The sequence below is a fragment of the Mytilus galloprovincialis genome, chromosome 2 (assembly GCF_965363235.1).
Source record: "Mytilus galloprovincialis chromosome 2, xbMytGall1.hap1.1, whole genome shotgun sequence".
Lineage (NCBI taxonomy): Eukaryota > Metazoa > Mollusca > Bivalvia > Mytilida > Mytilidae > Mytilus > Mytilus galloprovincialis.
Genome location: NC_134839.1, coordinates 106,286,029 through 106,306,685, shown reverse-complemented (window position 1 = coordinate 106,306,685; position 20,657 = coordinate 106,286,029). Strand labels below are relative to the sequence as shown.

The 20,657-nt window shown below is 31.6% G+C and overlaps 1 protein-coding gene across 3 annotated transcripts in view; it reads left to right on the top strand.

The window, feature by feature from the left end:
* LOC143065277 (neuronal acetylcholine receptor subunit alpha-10-like) overlaps positions 1 to 20,657 on the top strand; it is a 95,831-nt gene that overhangs the window by 32,951 nt on the left and 42,223 nt on the right. Inside the window, exon 1 of one of the 3 annotated variants that reach the window (XM_076238751.1) lies at positions 20,025 to 20,294. The exons of the other annotated variants lie outside the window; for them this stretch is intronic. The gene's annotated coding sequence lies outside the window, so the exon portion shown is untranslated. Of the gene's footprint in view, positions 1 to 20,024; positions 20,295 to 20,657 lie in introns of those variants that run through there. 3 annotated transcript variants of the gene reach the window in all.

The following is a 20,657-nucleotide window of genomic DNA, read 5'->3' as shown; positions in this document are numbered from 1 at the left end:
TTGGTGGTGTTCGTATTGCTCAGTTTGCAGTATTCTATAACAAGAATTGTTTATTGTTGTTTGTCAATTTTTTTTTTTTTATTTTTTTGCCATTTCGTTGTCAGTTTATTTTCGACTCATGAGATTGAATGTCCTTTTTGTATCTCGCATCTCCTTTGAAACATCGTTTCTTACACGGTCATTGTCGATAATTCTGCCATCCCTTTTTTCCTCGGAGTTCGTGTTGTTGAGTCTTTTTTTTCTATGTTGTGTTTTGTGTAATTTTGGTTTGTCTGTTAGTCTTTTTCTTTCGTAGCAATGGCGTTGTCATTCTATTTTTGACTTATAAGTTTGAATGTCTCTTAAGTATCATTCGGCTCTCTTTTACGCTCAGTGTCAATACTTCTAACATCACCTTATATGATGTGCTTCACGAGCATCACTATGATGAAAATAACGAATGAATGGATTGCGTTTAACGAATAGTGGCAAATTATACGGTATGATGCATATAAAGACGCGAACATAATGTGATGTCTTGTGATTGAAACATGTTCTAGGATATCGTTTTTTAGACAGACCCTTAGATTTTTCAAGACATTTAAAACTTTCAATTTTAGGATATTAAAATAAGTTTAAGTATAAATGATACATGAATTTATAACAATGATCCATGTAACATCTTAAAGTAAAAAAAAAACAAAATGTAATAATCGGCATATCAATTCTGTTATTTAAGATTCGAAAAGTATCGTTTTGTTTTTGATTAAATGTAACTCAAAAACTCTTTAAAGTATGTAATGTCGGTAAAGAAATGAGAAGAACACTCTCATTAAACCATTAGTACATTAAAAAACTGCCAACAGAAGTATCAATACCAATTGTGTCCAGTCTTATGATCCTGAGATATATAGTCACGAAAGTCTTTAAATATATAGACCAGTGAGTGCTTTAATAAGTCTGAGTTTTCACTTGTTGATAGTAGACTCATTTTTTTCACGTTTCTTTGAAAATTATCTATCAAACTCGAGGACAATAATAAATGTACTAATCCACTGATATGTTTTTACTTTTGAAAGGTAGTCTTATCTTCAGTGATCATATGCAGAATGGATCGATATATCTCAAAGGGAAAACTTTTTTTTTCTTACCCCAACACATCAATATCATTTATAAAATAAAAGAACAAAGAAATCATAATAACTTCTATTACAAAGTAGAGTTACAGAAAAGATACTTTAATAGTGCTTATCATAAATCATGACATTGAAAAAGGTAATACGTATGGTCCATAGTTCGCTGTTTGATAGTCGCTAAAATTTCAAAAAATCCACTGAACCAAAAGTTTTGCTGTATTTAAATTACATCAAAAGTGAGTTACCTTTGATCAGGTGAAATGAATCTCAAACACATTTCGGTAAAACCATCGAGTTTCCGTTGATTATTTATACTCACACGGTCAGAATACAAAAAATGTAAAAAATCAAATAACCAAAAATGGTGAATTTGAGTAGAAAGAATCCAAATAATACAAATTAACGATTTTCCACAAGTAGTTAAAATCAACAAAATCAACATGTTATTATGAACTGTACTATGTTTTTACAATCGCTTTGTTACAATGAAGTATGTTTTACCGATGTTTTTGGTATAATTTTGCATCTAATAACACCAAGAAGATTGGATCTGTATCTGAAACACATTACACAGCTATATTTCAAAAAGATGTTGGTTAACAAATAATGGTCCTACTTTTTTATATCATGACTCCAAATTCGCTAAAATCAACCACATTGCAGTTTTGAGCATTCTTTGGCATTTATAATTTGATAACACAATTACAAATACGCCATAATGCTGTTTGAGTCTAATATATATATAAATATTTATCAAGTTTAATGGGCTTAACGAGTAATATATTGAAGGGGATTTTATTTCTTTTCTTGATAGATGCAAACAAAACTGATACTGCTTTTACTTCGGATTTAGTGTCCGTAAGGCCTTCTGAGATTAATATTAGTATATGTCATTCGGGCTCATATTCCGTGTCATTTTTTTTATATCTACTCATCATCAGGGGATATGAACCCATATCCCTGTGAAGTCCGAATAACAATTACATTATACTGCAATGTCAATATTATCCCATTCATATCTCTTTTCTATTGTTCAAAAGGTATATTGACTGAACTACTCTTTAATGTAAACAAACTTATTTCGTGAATAGCGGAGATATTGCATTCCAGTACGATATATATGTGTATACATATCACACACAAAACGAGCACTCGCAATGTGGTACAATGTAACTCTGAATGGAGTGTAAAGACGTCATTAACAGTCAGAGAAAAACCTTACCTTGCTCTATGCCAAAATAAAGACATCGACAAATCGTAGGACCGTGAATGTACACATTTGTATAACAATAATATTTAGTTAGGTTTAAATTTATTGATAAAAAAAAATACAAAAGTATACCGATTAAAACAAGTAAGTTGTGGAAACTCAATCATTGACAATTGATAATCTAATATGCCTTCCTGAAAATATTCTGGAAGTCTTTATTTGTCTCCCTTTTATTTGACCATTTGACTACGTCTAATGCTTACAAGTTACAAATTTTCATATAATGCTACATACAATTTATTTATGTACATATTATGTGATACTGTGATTTGGTGAACAAAAGTGCCAAGAACCCCAAAAAATAAGAAAAGGATGAAACAATAAAGTAAATCTACTTTTTTCTACTTTCTGATTGTTTTTATTGCTATATTGCAACACTTCTAGTAAACTTGATATCCTTCTTGTTCTCATAACCCAAAAAAGATGCAATATTTTTTTACATCTAGAAAAATATTTTAATTTAGTGTAAACTTTATAAACAAACAGAGAAAAACAAATCTGAAAATGTAATTTTGTATTTCACTGTTCCATCATCTAGAGTAACCTCGCATTAAATAGTCATATGTCTCTCGTCTTTTGCATCAATTTGACCACTGTTTTAGTCATTCGCATGGCGCCAGTACCAATGTTAAAGATTTTTTGTTCAAGCCCCTCAAAGTCGATGCTAGTTTTACGAAGGTGTTGTTTCATGTTTGATTGTTACATGCCAGATAGTAAAGTTCTTCTTGAAAAAAAATGTTTTCATTTAACAGTAAGGGTTTCTTGTTCGCCTTTATCGATTGCTTACAAGTAACATTCAAAAATGTTACCGTATATCATTCCGAAGAATTTCTTTTAACAGGATGACCATATATAGACCATCAACTTCAATTCAACTCTCCTTCGAACGTAGAAAATACTACGGATAAACGTTTTAATTTTTACCATATAAATTTTTGTTGACAATAGCATTCCGAATATCTTTCACATTATACGAAACATGCAATTTCGTATATTTTGATGTGTTCCCCTCGGTTTTGGTTTGTGGCCCAGATTTTTTTTCGCTAAATGGATTATTGAACAGCGGTATACTACTGTTGCCTTTATTGAAACATGCTATTTTGTAATTGAATATTATTATTAACTTCAATTTCATTTAATTAAATTAACATCATAGTATCAAGACAGACTAGAGAAGGTTAGCCTATTCTATTTCAAACTAGCTTCATGAGCTCTTATTATCGTAGCATTCAATTACATATCCAAGCAAATTACGTTTTAATATCATACTTATTCATTGTTCTTTGTTCTGTAATGTACACGAAGGGATTTTATCTTTTGCTAAACTGAAGATTTCTCATTAAGAGAAGACCGCACAATGTTAAGAACTAGTAATGATAAAATATTTTGAAGTTGCGATCAATTGCATTTAATTAAAATAAACGACGAAGCTTACAAAGTTTTTAAGAAATATCGTTATTTAAAGCTTATGATATTGATTTAATACAATATGAAGCCTAACTGGTCAAAGGATTTAGGTAATCAAAATATTTTTTGTAATCCAGATCTCCTCAAATATCAGTTCGTAGAAATAAATGATTTTGGGATTAAACGAACGTAGTTGTTGCCAGAAAATGAATAGTGTGAAGTTTGACATGCAAGCGATTAAAACGTATTTGGTTGAATGGTTGAAAAAGCAAAAAGTAAAATCACAAAACAACTGAACTCCGAGGAAAATTCAAAACGGAAGGTTCCTAATCAAATGGCAAAATCAAAAGCTCTAACACATCAAACGAATGGATAACAAATGTCATATTCCTGACCGATTAGCATTTGCCTAAACAAGTTCTGCAATATCATTACAAACGTTACCTCAACAACAAATTACTACAAGAAATAAAGTTGAGGTGTCTATTTGTAAACTAAATAGTTCAAGTGTTTCGTTTTTACTCGAATTTGTATGGACACTATTTATTTGGTCAATGTTCAGATGGAACTACTAATAATTGAAAATAAATATATCAGTTATAATGACCATATCATTTCAGAAATGATTATAAATTATAAAATCTTAAGATCATGATAAATCTTTAGTATTTATGCATTTACCAAAGATTGCATTTTCATATTTTCTGCACACTTCTACATTTGTAAGTGTGATGTGGACCAATTCGGATGATATGGTAACCCATTTTCGATGTAGTTGCTTCTCTCACGGAAACGTTAGTGTTGACCTAAGGCCTGTATTCCTTTTATCGTAATTTTACTAGTTTTTTTTGCTGTTCATGTTCGATGCTCTTTGTGGCGATATACTTAACCGTTTCCAAATTTAGAAAAATAAATGCCCTAAAAGTCATTTGTTTGTGCGATTTGTAACGCCAGACGAGCGTTTCATCGTTCATCGGTGGCGCTCGAATCAAAAAGGTTTGAAGACCAAATCAACATGTAGTCGAAGATCATTGCAAGCAAAATGTCTAGCTAGAGGTAAAAAAAAACCCACAGCATTATGAATCTATCAATATAAAAAAACAATGTCAAAATGTATAGTACATGTACATATTTTCATGCTGTCTTCTTGACATATGTTACCTTCGGGGACGAAACGTCCACTTGAAGTGGCATCCATCCAGTGGGTGCTGAAATCAAAGAAACCAAACTTATAATTTGTTACACCAGTGTCTCTTAATATCAAAAATAAGAAAACTAAATTATACATTATACAGTATCTATTTGAAATGTTATCTCTTTTACGATACAACAAATAAAGGTGAATAACCTGTAAATTGAGTGTATTTTGTTGTCACACGCGAATCAATGAATGTGTTTGTAGATGTTTTTGTGTTCTGTTAAAATGTTCCTTTTAAAATCGTTACACGATGATGACTGCTGTACCCATGTTTTGACTATTTTATTTATTTTCTCTGTTTAGTTCACGCATCATTGTTAATATAATATAACGGAATTTGATGAGACTGTCATCAAAGTGAGAGGGTTAGCGCTATAAAACCAGGTTTAATCCACCATTTTCTACAATTGAAAATGCCTGTACCAAGTCAGGAATATGACAATTCTTGTCCATTCGTTTTTTATGTGTTTTGTTATTTGATTTTGCCATGTGATTATGGACTTTCCGATTAGATTTTCCTCTAAGTTCAGTATTTTTGTAATTTTACTTTTTTTCATAACCCGGGTCCCATCATCATTCCTGGCAAAAACTATAGAATTCAATCCAATGTTCTTTGTATGTTAATTCCATAGCATTGTAAGCTTGGAGTGTTGAAGCTCATACGTTCATCTGATTCATTAGTATAAGAGTCATATACGTTTTTCAGCTGATTTTAACAAGTGCAGATTAATTGTATGCATAATAAGACTTTAACAACGGTGCTTAAATTGACTGCCTTATAAGAATATATTAGATCTACTTACGCTGTGTTTGTTTCCTTGATAAATAAAAATGCGTTTGTTTCAGAAGGTGTATAAATAGTTCGTTTAAAAAAAAACTCTTGTGCCAGTATATTATCAAAGTTCATGTTTGTCCCCATAATTTGAAGGGAAAAACATGGCCCCACAATATATGAAAAATCTTTTGATTTCCTGCAACTGACGGATATTCCACTGTACATACAATTATTTTACCTCAATAATAACCGCTACACATTTATTAAGAAAGGGAAACATTTGAATGTTAGTATAATCTTGCTTTATTGAAATCATGAATGCGATTAACAAAACGTGCTGCGTTTCAAAGTTATCTTTGATTAAAAAAACAATGATTAAAACCAAATGAAATATATTAAGAATAAAAAGACTAAAGATAAATTAAAATTGTAATGTCAAGAGTTATTTATTTCTTCTTGAACAATAATCCTCAACGAAAACATTAATTGAAACTTTACTATTGATCCTTCCCAATTTATCTATATTGGAAAGTTTATGTTCTGAAGTACAGATGTTGAATAACTTGTTCGTGTAATAATCATTAATCAAGGTCAAAATTCAGATAAACCTTTTTGATTAATTTGATATATTATCGGATATATTAAGCATATGTATTCGATGTATGTTCATTAGAATTAATTTGTAACAGGTTTTCGATATTATCAATCTCTCCTACAAAGTATTATCTCTTGTTTAATTTAATTAAATATAACACAATTCTTTAATATGATGGCCTATTTTGGAAAAAAATGGTTGATGATTCATTGATGTCATCCTCTTTGAGGGCATTACTTTTAGTTATTGATTTTAAAGTTTTTGATATTGGCGCAATTTTCCATAATTCCTTTTCTCTTAAGGGAATACGATACAGTAGCAGGGGCAGATAATAATGTTTTCAAAACTTTTCGTGTTGTTTTCGCGACGTTGGTAACCAGAACGTTGTAATTTCGCGGTGTTTTTAATAAGAACGTTAACATTTCGCGACGTCGCTTTAGATGAAGTAATTTTTCGCGCAATATTCACTGACATCATAATCAGGTTGCGCGAATTTCAAGAAAAACGTACCTGCTAAAAAAGCGGCTTTGTCGTTTCTAAAAGACGGCGAAATCCGCCGAAGAGAAGTGAGATCAAAGGAAATACTGGAGATGAACAAAAAAAAATAGCATGACGAATTGAATAAAAGGTAAAAGACACAGAAGAGAGTTCTGACAGTATAACATGGAAAGACGGAAGAAGAATTGTGGAGCTTTTTAGTCTGGCAAAAGCACCGAATAACTGCCAAAACTGTACGGCCAAACGGAATCTGCTCAACGTACTAAGAGAAAAAAAAATTGCAAGGATTTCGGAGCTATTCTACTATTCGTTGCTTAAACTGTAACATGCTGAATAACATTTTAACAAATAAGACACATTACGGAACAAAAGGACCTGCTATTTTTTACATCAGCACAAACATGACAAAAGCTGCAATAGCTAATTATGAGTATAGATTTTATATAGAATGGACCGTTGGTTTTCCCGATTGAATGGTATTGTTACTTTCTTTAAAAGTCATTATTTATGAATTTTCGGGAATTTTCCTCCAAATATTGAAATTGACCTACTATCAAAATTTTAGGAAAAAATCAACGAGGGATCTCTACTGTATCGTATGCCCTTTAGTTATTCTTTTTCTCTATATACAATTGCATTTTTGCTTTTCATATCTTATTTCGTTATTTAAGTCATTCCTTATAATACCATTTATAAAGAGAAAATCATGATAAACGTTGATGACGTCACGGTCACATAACACAACTATGTATATCGGCTGATAGACAAAAAATGTTCAGCCAATCAGAAGACGTGTTTACATCCGAGAGTTAATAATATGTCTTTAAATTTACAGCCAATGTAAGCAATCGAACGAATTGTAACATCATGGGACAAATCTTACAAAATAAATTGAAATTAGAAAATAGATGACGTAGTATTTGATAGACAAAACTAATAAGTATGATAATATCTTTTGCTTTTATAAAGACATAAAAATTGAGAAAGGAAATGGGGAATGTGTCAAAGCGACAACAACCCGACCATAGAGTAAACAACAGCCGAAGGCCACCAATGGTCTTCAATGTAGCGAGAAACTCCGCACCCGGAGGCGTCTTTCAGCTGGCCCCTAAAAAAATATGTATACTAGTACAGTGATAATGGACGTCATACTTAACTCCGAATTATACCAAAAAAAACTAAAATCAAAAATCATACAAGACTAACAAAGGCCAGAGGCTCCTGACTTGGGACATGCGCAAAATTGCGGCGGGGTTAAACATGTTTGTGAGATCTCAACCCTCCCTCTATACCTCTAGCCAATGTAGAAAAGTAAACGCATAACAATCCGCACATTAAAATTGAGTTCAAGAGAAGTCCGAGTCCGATGTCAGAAGATGTAACAAAAGAAAATAAATAAAATGACAATAATACATTTAATAACAACAGACCACTAACAGTTAACTGAAATGCCAGTTCTAGACCTCAATTAAACTGATTGAAAAATTATGTCTTCATCATATGAATATCAGGCACATTCCCTCCCGTTAGGGGATTTAGTATCATGCTATCATAAAATATATGAGAAGAACATAACCCGTGTTATGCCAACAACTGTTTTTTTAAATAAATGTGTTTAATTTCGATGCAAAGACCCTATAAGTGAATAAATATTAAAACCAAAATATGCAATCTTTAATAACCTGACAACAGTATCGTAACTATATCCATTCTTAATAAGTCTGTTCATAGGTTTTGTAAGCTTTTGAGGTGAATACTGACATTTTTGTGCTTTGTAAAGAATATTACCATAAAAGATTGGATGTGAAATACCTGAACGTATAAGATGTCTGCATGTTGAGTAATATTTACGAATTATTTCCGTATACCGATGATAAAATTTAGTAAATGTTTTGACTAGTTTGTGATATCGAAAACCCTGGTGTAATAATTTTTCAGTAATACATAAATTTCTCTCGCTAAAATCTAATAAGTTGTTACATACACGAGCGAATCGTACATGTTGAGATATATAAACACCATAAGATGGTGACAAGGGAACGTCACCATCTAAAAATAGTTGTTTTCCATTCCTTTGATGTGTTTGAGCTTTTGATTTTGTCATTTGATTGGTGACTTTCCAATTTGAATTTTCCTTGGAGTTGGGTATTTTTGTTATTTTACTTTTAAATTCACATTACAGTTATATGTTATGTTAACATACTTGGAAGTGATGGTAAAGAGGTTTGTGTATTGTCTTGTCTGCATTTCTATATTGACGAACAATCACCCAAAATTGTCGGTTTTATTACTGTACACAGAAAACCTTGGCACAAATGAAACCCAGAAAGTTTTACTGTTCTTTACATTTACATAAACCATGATTATATGTGTGAAACAGCAAACCTAATTGAACTTTAAATTGCATAAAAAAAGTCAATCGCGGTATGCATCGTGGTCATGTAAAGATTATCTCAAGGGATCGGGAAATCGATGTCTTGTAAAATAGGAGAATTTTAAATCTGAAGTAGCGTGTTGACAGTGTTGCTTTTTCAAAGAACGACACAGTGAACATTTAGCTTGTCTGGAAAGATATCTGTTGGAAGGGAAATTGAATTTCATGTCAAAGGACAATACAAAAATGAAACCTCGGAAATTAACACAAAATTGCTCCTGATGCTTCCATTTGAATGGTTTTTTTTTCAATTCTTCTGATTGTGCTTATTATGCTTTACAACATAGAATATGATAGTGTGACATAGTATTACACTAAACGTAATGATAACATGATAGTGTGACATTTAGTATTACACTAAACGTAATGATAACATGGAAATAACTGCAGATGAAATAAGAAAAGCAGTAAAAAAAGCGAAAAATAACAAGTCTCCAGGTGATGATTTAATTATTAATGAATACATTTCATCTTCATTGGATTCTATGATTGACATTTATGTTTATTTATTCAATTTGATTTTTGATACAGGTATTGTACCAGATTCCTGGCTTTTTGGTAATGTTTTACCTATTTTTAAGAATAAAGGGAGTAAAATGGAACCAAAACATTATAGACCCATAACACTGTTATCTTGCATTGGGAAGATATTCACATCTATTTTGAATGATAGATTAAGTACATTTTTCGATCATTATAAGATTTTACATGATAATCAAGCTGGATTCAGATCCGGATATTCTACTAACGACCATATTTTGTCTCTGTATGTATTGTTTCAATTATTGTTTTTAAAAAGAAAGAAACTTTACTGTGCGTTTGTCGATTTTGAAAAAGCCTTTGATTTTGTACATGGAAACTCTTTATTTTTCAAACTTCTACAGAACCACATAAATGGTAAATTATTTAGAATTGTACAAAATATGTATCAAGATACGAAATCCTGTATAGTACATAATAATGAAAAGTCTGACTTCTTTGCTTGTGATATAGGAGTTAGACAAGGGGAGAATCTCTCTCCTATATTGTTTTCTTTATATCTAAATGACTTGCAAGACTTTCTAGAAACTACAAATGTTAAAGGTTTAGAAACTATTAGTAAAGATATAGAAAATGAACTAATGGTTTATTTCAAAATGTTTATTTTACTGTATGCTGACGATACAATTTTGATGTCAGAATCAAATGAAGACTTACAATTGATGCTTAATGAATTTTGTGATTATTGTAAACGATGGAAACTGAAAGTAAATGTGCAGAAAACAAAAGTTATGGTATTCTCAAAAGGTCGACTGTCAAAGAATTTAAAATTTTATATTGAAGATTATGAAATCGATATAGTAAATGAATATAAATATCTTGGAATTATTTTTTCAAAAAGTGGCTTTTTTGGAGGACAAGAAAATATTTATATGGAAAAGTTACAAAAGCAATGTATGGATTGTTACAAAAATGTAGAAAGAACAATTTATCTATTGAATGTCAATTAGATATGTTTGACAAAACTATTTTACCGATACTTTTGTATGGATGTGAAATTTGGGGGTTTGAAAATTTAGAGTTACTCGAAAAAGTACATTTGCGATTTTGCAAACTTATATTACATTTGAAACAATCTACTCCAAATTTTATGATTTACGGAGAGCTGGGAAGATATCCCATTTCATTTCACGCAAGAGTTCGTATGGTAAAATTTTGGTGTCGTCTTTTACATGGAGAAGAATGTAAAGTCTCTTCACTTTTATATAAGCTATTATTCGTCTATTCTAATAATTATGGTTTGGAGAGTAAATGGTTATGTTTTATAAAAAGCACACTAGACAATTGTGGAATGTCAAATATTTGGAATCAGCAGGGTACTTTTTCTGTTCTGTGGATTTCTAAATGTGTAGAACAAAAACTGAAGGACCAATTTATACAGGAATGGTAGATGTGGTAGCCATCGTCTACCAGTTGAGACAGGGAGATGGCACAATCTGTCGAGAAATCATAGATTGTGTCGTATCTGTGGCTCGGCTGAAATTGGTGACGAGTATCATTATATTTTGTCTTGTAAATCTTTCGTTAATGAAAGACAAAAATATTTACCGAAATTTTGTTGGAAAAATCCAAACACCTTGAAATTATGTCATCTGTTTTCCTTAAATAATATTACAGTTTTAGAAAAATTATGTCGATATATTAAAGCTGTTAATGTGAAAGTCTCTCCTCCTGGTTAATGTATATCATTTTCCTCATACATGCACTGTATATTATATTGTTGTATATACTTATTGTCTCTATAACTATGTCATTAGTTGATGAGAATAAAATTCATTCATTCATGATAGTGTGACATAGTATTACACTAAACGTAATGATAACATGATAGTGTGACATAGTATTACACTAAACGTAATGATAATATGATAGTGTGACATAGTATTACACTAAACGTAATGATAATATGATAGTGTGACATAGTATTACACTAAACGTAATGATAACATGATAGTGTGACATTTAGTATTACACTAAACGTAATGATAACATGATAGTGTGACATAGTATTACACTAAACGTAATGATAACATGATAGTGTGACATAGTATTACACTAAACGTAATGACAATATGATAGTGTGACATTTAGTATTACACTAAACGTAATGATAACATGATAGTGTGACATAGCATTACACTAAACGTAATGATAACATGATAGTGTGACATAGTATTACACTAAACGTAATGATGATATGGTAGTGTGACATAGTATTACACTAAACGTAATGATAATATGATAGTGTGACATAGTATTACACTAAACGTAATGATAACATGATAGTGTGACATTTAGTATTACACTAAACGTAATGATAAAATGATAGTGTGACATAGTATTACACTAAACGTAATGATAACATGATAGTGTGACATAGTATTACACTAAACGTAATGATAGCATGATAGTGTGACATAGTATTACACTAAACGTAATGATAATATGATAGTGTGACATAGTATTACACTAAACGTAATGTAAATGTAATCTTCACAATTCATTAGTATAATTGACAGCTATGATGTTATTTGTATTCGTCAAGTTAGGTTTGTACAAATTCAAGTCGCTAGTTTAATCTTAAATTTAGCAAGGCCTTCTTCCGCTTGATTAAGCTATACCTAAGCTAATAATCATGTATAATAGGCGAGTGACATTCAGACCTTAAAAATATTTTTAATGCACCTATCTAACACACAGCTATATTATATATCATTCGAAAGGAAAACATGTGTAGATTCCATTTTTCCCGGTCGTAAAAGTGAAATATGGTGCATTTTTTTTTAAATTGGGGCCAAAGGTCATTCATAAAAAATTGAAAGAATAACACTTTTGTAGTATTATTGTCTTATTTGAAGCAGCTGGTAATATAGTTAATTCAAATTTCACTTTACACGATACTATTATAACGTCTCTCTGATTCTTATATGCATATCGTTCATGGTTTGGCGATAATGTACGTCATTTTGACGTTTTCACTCTGCTATGTGTAAAACGGTACTTTCTACAAAAACGAAGTATAATAACAAATATTTGACCTTAAATGTGTTAATATTATCAACGCAATAAAGAGAGTAAAAAGTAGACGTCTTTGTCACATCAACAGTGACAATAGTCTCCTGTTTGTTAACAGCCTACAAACCGTGTCAAGACCGGAAATCACTATCGTACAACCACAAGCAAAGTTAAAGAGGATACATGAATCACATTTTAAGTCTGTCCGTCCGTCAGTCCCCACTTGTTTGTGGTCTGTGTCGAATCAAATCAGGTAATACAGATATACAGTTCATCCAAAAACCAAATATAGAATGCATTGCTTTGAACTATAGAACTGATGTTAAGTACACTTAGTTCAGAAATGTATTATGGGATGGCACGTGGTTCTTCATAAATTAAATCAGTTCATTTTGACATTGGCATTGACATTTGAGCCGTCAAGTTTTCAAACATTGTTTGATTCCTTCTTGTCTGGTTTGTGTCCGTTCCATATCTTTTGAACCGTTGAACCTGGGTTTTCCAAACTAAGTATATGAATATACATCATATAATAAGGGATGGTCAGTAAACTAAAATCAGGTCACTGTGATATTGATCCAATCATAATGGAATCCTGCCCGCGACATATATAGCTGAAAAACTAAGGTTTACCAAACTTCAGATACAGAAGTCGGTTTCACAACAAAACTTAAGACAAGATTAATCGTAAGTAAACTGAACTATTCATGACTTACGACCAGTTTTAGTCGTAAGATTCGTTGTGAAACTGACCCCAGATGCAAAATTAGAATGCGGTGAATTACAAACTAAAGTTAAGTCCCACGGTGACCTTTATTTTGACATTTTGGATTATATAATTTACAAACACTTTAATTTCTCAACGTATTTTTTATTTTATTACGACTGCATTTATTTTCACTCACATTTGTGCAGTCAAAAGGTTTGCAGTTGAAAATGCATGCGTTGATTTCTTACCAGTATTCAAAACTTAGATATATATATATATATAGATATTTATCAACTAATATGAAGGTGGAATTTGCGGGATTTAATTCGGCTAAACCTATATACAGTTTTTTTTTTGTCATTCTGGAGGAGTTTCTGTAAATATTCTATTTCTTTAAACATGTTAAAAGAAAAGAAATTTATCTAATTTATTACAAATAATGCAGTTTTCAATTTTGTGATTTTTAACAATATAAGACAGTCGAAATTCAAAGTTAAAACTGAGCCTGTAAAACTTTTGCTTTTCTGGAATAATTCCTGATACTTCGCTGTTACTGAAATAATTCTGTGTAACAGAGGCTTTCAATGATTTCAGTACATGCACAAGCTCCCTAATGCATATATTTTTCCTTCACAAGAACAAATTTATCAAATCCTGAAGAAAGTATGACGTATTAAGACCACTTTTGTCATCCGTACTCATACATGGGTAAACCTACTGCCGTATTTGTTAGTTATATGACTCCATGTCTTTGTTTGCTAGCTTTTAGAACATGTAGTTTGAATGATGATGCACTTATTGGTAGGCGTGATACGATAGCAATCCTTTTGGTTGGAAGTCTGATATGTAGCTTGCTCAAAGTGTCTTGATTTGACTTATACATACTTATTTTTGGTTAAGGACACTTTAGAGTTTTCTTGCAGCACCGATCTGTAGACGTGTCAATATGAATTTTGGTTAATTTGTGATAGACCCGCCATCTATTGATGATTTCGAAAGCGTTAAAAGAGAGTTTTCTTAGGAACAAAGATAGATGATGAGCTGTTAGAACCTGTAAGAGCATGAACTGCTGGTAAAGGAACATATATTTAATAAAAAAAACTATACATGCACAATAATTAACATGGTGCATCACCAACCATAATTCCCACTGGTTATAGAACTCGTAACAAGCACACAGTTGTTCCATGTCTAGAATACAACGAAGTGTCAGGTCATCGTTGACCCTCTGACATTAGTCCTCTTAAATTGTTAATCCGTATTTAGAATAAGAAGCCTGAAGATATCATATTATAAGCCCGGTACCTTTGATAAGTATGATTAAAAGGACACTATGATATTTGTATACCAGAGACTAAATGATTTGAGGTAAACAACTATAGCTTATCGTATGGCCTAAATCAAGAAGCAATAGCCAACACTGTATAATAAGCTATAAAGGTTCTATCACAATTTTAATTAGATACCCAAAAGCTTGATTCATGCTCAAAACTACAAACAAAAGCAAAAATCACAAAAAGCAACTAACGACAACCATAATGAATAACAAATCAATTTGAAAGATATCCGGCATATGATCGATTGTTTACGTTAGACACGCGTTTCGTCTACATAAGACTCGTCGGTGACGCTCGAACCAAGTAAAACTTCGAAGAATATTTAAAAACACGTAATCCTATGTAAAATACGGCTTAGGTAATATATACGCCTGAGGTAGGACAATTTTTTAATTCTTCGTAGATATTTGAAATACAATAAATGTCAACTGAATGAATAGATATCCCCATATATTAAAGTATTTATAGCATGTCAACATACAGGCTCTTGACGTGGCCCTAGCACATACACTATGCTTCCTCTAAAATACTGACCAACTTTGCATCATTAATAGGTCTACCGTATGCGCTGGTTAAAACGGTAGGAAATTTAAAAGGTGGACATATCTCACGTTCAAGTACATGGGGAAAATATCAGATTTGACACATTTTTGCGTACTTTTAGTTGCAAAACTAAAATGTGCATTGATCAATTGAGACAATAGTTATTCATAATCTCTGCCTTTTGTAAGTGCAAATTGACCAAGAATAATAAGATATTGGTTTTCTACCAAGACTAAAAAAAAACACGTTGACATCTCAGCTTCTATGGTCCTTTGATTTTTTTTAATACTTTGCGCAATATTTGAACCAAAAAAATTGCCTTCATGGTTATTCATACTCTTTTTCGAAGCGTTTAGGTCCGTTAACGTGAGGGAAACTTACAGAGAAAGCGATTTCGGAAATTTGATTGAAAAGGGGGAGTGTGTAAAAGTGTATAAAATCCAGAATATTACAGTGATAACAATATTTATTAAACGAGTAATAAACTTTTGAATAATACGAGCATCATTAATTTGGGTTTCAAGCCGAAAATATCTAAGAAATGAAGAAAAATAAGAAAATTGGCACCATTTTTATAAAAAATTCCAAAAATGTTACAAAAATCTTTTTTTTTTCTCGCAAAAATTACTTCTTTTATTTTTGAAAAGTATTTTTTTATACATTGACATGTTAAACGTACATAATTTTTGCATTGTGACAACAGAAAATAAAGCTACATGTAAATTTTTCACGCTTCAACACTGTTGGTCATTTTTCAATTTGGAATTATTTCTAGATTTTAATTCAATTTTTACAAAAATAGCACCGTACGATTTTTTTACGACCGACCAAAAAAGGAAGTTCAGATATTATACTATAACATATAATAAATTCAGCTGTGTGTTAGGTGGGTGCATTAAAGTCACTAACAAAGCGTCTTTTCTGAAAATGTCACTCGCCTATAAAGTGTGAATTAAACTGTAGATGACCAATGTCAATTGTTTATGTGACACAAGACCAAACTCAGTGGTATTAAGACCGTTTAATTCTCAATATTCTTGATGTATCTTCCCTCTACATATATCTAGTGAGGTCTCAGCTGATAATTACCACTAGAAAATATAATTATTCTGGCCTTTTAAGTGGTTGTTTCTTATTTTTGGATACTGTTGTTTCTTATCAAAATCAGTAAATCAGACTACATATGATACTATCTAAAAAAAAATGCGGAATAAAAAATACGTTACAGCCAACGAGACAGCACCGAACAATATAAGTGAACTATCAATAGTGAAATCTTTATTTAAAAGAAGTTGTTCTGTAGTCAATGTTTCAGTTATTTGTGTGAATATCACTAAATGATAAATTTTTAATTATCTTTTATACCAATCTCCTCTGTTAGATGTCGTTCTATTGTTTAAAATTTGTCTATATTTTAGTATATTTGTATAAAGATTACTATTACTAATACACAGATTATTGTCCATCTTTTTTTTAAACTTTAGAACCAATTTTATAACACATGTCCGAAAGGATATAAACACTGACGGTTCTTAAAAATACATATTTTCTTTATTTTTTTCATCAAATCATGACTTATATTCAATTCATTGCTTATCATGCTTCCCTCCTTTTTGAATCGACAAATCAAAACTAGTACCAGAATTTCTTCAGACAATAAAACATCGCAGAGTTTTGACGTTGCACGAGTTTCTTGACGCGAAATTAGAAGCGCATGCATGATTTTTTTTAGGATTTTTTATAATTAATTATTTCCAAACATTTTTTTTTTACAAAAATCCACTTGTGTTTATCTGTTGAAATAAAAAAAGTTAGGTGTGTCCATCCAAAGGAAAGAAATATATATATAAGGTTCCATCGTGATATCGAAACTGAATCATATGCCCTTAAAAGCCAAGGATGTATAAGAACCAACGTACCAATTGAACATACTTAATCATAATTTTGCATTAAAAACAAACAAAAATCTATTTATCATGATTTCCTCGTAGTTCGGCGATATTGGTTGTTGATTTTTGTGTCATTATAGCATAGTTGACCTAAGGAAGTTGCAAACATTGATTTACTACCATTTTATAAAAACAAGGAGATGTGGTTTAATTGGCAGAGAGACAAGTGACTAAATGCCAAGGATGTAAACAACTGTAGGTCAACGAATGTTCAATATCTCATAACCAATCACATTCTCCGTAACGAATGTCCAATATCTCATAACCAATCACATTCTCCGTAACGAATGTTCAATATCTCATAACAATTCACATTCTCCGTTCTCAATAGCAATACAGAAAACAAGGTGGAAATTACTACAGCGTTGGTCAACAACTAACGATATCGGATTTGATAATGTGCACAGCCTTTTATTTTACATCATGGTTGAAAGACATTCTTACTAATTACACGATATAGAGAACGCTGTACTTAATAAATAAACAAAATGCATCTTTTAAGTTTTGTCTGTAATTAGATTACAGTTATCTTTTCAGGTTGTTACCACGGAATTCTGTTTTATCATAAACGAAAAGTAGGAAAATGAAGGGATGGTTATATAATAGATTTTAACAAATCAGTTAAACGTTATATGCACTAAACTAATATAATAACACCGAAGAACACAAGTACAACTAAAACGTCAAAAATATTTACATATACATATAAATATAAGGAGATGCAGTACGATTGTCAATAAGACAATTATCCACCGCTGTTCAAAGTAAGTGGATATAAGCAATAAAAGGCCCCGAAATGAAAAATATGAAAGTCCAATTGAGTTAACTAACGGCCTTATACATAATTTATGGGCTCTCCAAATAGAGATAAATAAAGCTTCCTTTCAAATGACACAGTTGGCTGTTGGCTCAAGTCCGACATCAAGATACACAGAACATTATATGTGTATTGTAGTCACTAAATAAAATTGATAATAGAAACGAGGATGGTCTGAAAGAGGCAATAACCTGTCCACAGACAGAAAAACAGCACATGGCCTTCAATGTGCCGTAAACACGGCGAGTAAATCCAGCACCCGGAGGCGGGTTTCAGCTGACCCCTACACAATCATGTATGATAGTTAAGCGAAAAAGACGCCACAAAAAACTCAAAAAACATAAAGGAACCAAAATTCAAAAACACACAAGACTAACAACGGCCAGCGGGATAGGCACAAAAGATGCGGTGGGGTTAATAGATATAGGAAGATGTGGTATGCGTGCCAATGAGACAACCATCCATCCAAGTTACAATTTATAAAAGTAAACCATTATAGGTCAAAGTACGGCATTCAACACGAAGCCTTTGCTCACACCGAACATCAAGCCATAAAGGGCCCCTAAAATTACTAGCGTATAGCCATTCAAACAAGAAAACCAACGGTAAAATCTATATAAAACGAGAAACTCATATGAACTACATAAACAGACGACAACTACTGTACATCAGATTCCTGACTTAGGACAGGTGCAAACATTTGCATACACGTTTTGTGCGATCTCAATCCTCCCCTTTACATGTAAAATAAATAAACACACTGTAGCCTGTTATTCAGTGGTTGTCGTTTGTTTATGTGTTACATATTTGTTTTTCGTTCATTTTTTTTTTATTTAAACAAGACCGTTTGTTTTCTCGTTTGAATTGTTTTACATTGTCATATTGGGGTCTTTTATAGCTGACTATGCGGTATGGGTCTTGCTCATTGTTGAAGGCCGTACGTTGACCTATAGTTGTTAATGTCTGTGTCATTTTGGTCTCTTGTGGACAGTTGTCTCATTGGCAATCATACCACATCTTCTTTTTTATATACACAGCAACTTGTCAACCTATTACCGAGTACGTTCTATTTCAAATATCGTTCAGCATATTTGCTGTTATACCACTGTCCCAGGTTAGGGGAGGGTTGGGATCTCGCTAACATGTTTAACCCCGCCACATTATGTATGTATGTGCCTGTCCCAAGTCAGGAGCCTGTCATTCAATGGTTGTCGTTTGTTTATGTGTTACATATTTGTTTTTCGTTCATTTTTTGTACATAAATAAGGCCGTTAGTTTTCTCGTTTGAATTGTTTTACATTGTCATTTCGGACCCTTTTATAACTGACAATGCGGTATGGGCTTTGCTGATTGTTGAAGGCCTTACGGTGACCTATAGTTGTTAATTTATGTTGGTTCATTTTGGTCTCTTGTGGAGATGAGTTGTCTCATTGGCAATCATACCACATCTTCTTTTTTTATATTATACGCCATATTTGACACTGGACGATTAGCATATATTCATTATATCTCCTGCAACAATACCATCACAGATTTTTAATCAATTGTATGCAAGATCTTTCAACAGTATCATTTACATCCCATTTATGAACAAAAGACAAAGAGCTATCAATTAAGTCCTTGTTAAACTTTCAAGGAAATGTTATATATATTGAATTTCTTTTCATATAAAATTAATGAGTGTGTGAAGATGAAATTTCCAAATATAATCAAGATAATCCTAGATTAAACGATAATATTACAGAATAAACTTTCCAGAAATAAATATCTGACATTAACATCAACAGAGAGAATTGCAAATAAACATTAAATCTTTTCTTCGGGATTAATATTAGTATAAAATTTGCTAAAGTCGTTTATAAGAGGTAGGAATCTGATAATACCAGTTGAGAATTGATGTGCATTTCTCTTCTGTTAAATTGGTTAAAGATTTGTGATACTGAATCCCTTGCGTTGTAACTAAGTAGCTTAACTGACTAAAGCTAATATAATGATCACACTTGTTCACGTGAAGAAAGGATCACCACGTTAAAGATCACACTTGTTCACTAGAAGAAAGGATCGAAGAAAGGATCACCACGTTAAAGATTAGGTAAGTTTTTGTCTCATTAATATTACATTTATATTAAGTAATTAAAAAAATTAAAAAGTTCATTTTCCTACTAACATAACATTTTTTCAGTTTATATATAGGTATTGTCTGCAATATAATTAGGAAACAGTTAAAATTGCGGAGAGTCAACATGTAGAAACTCAGCTTTACGTTATTTATTTCATTATTTTCATTTACCTTCTTTCTTTCTCATTATTTTTCTTATAATTATAACACTATATACTAAATATTGCCTCTTTCTTGGGATCATTATTTTCTTCTGCTATTTGGTTTAACTTGTAGAGTACTCGTGTCGCCAAAGTATTTTCAAAGAATTTGGTCATATAGCTACTAACGTGTCTA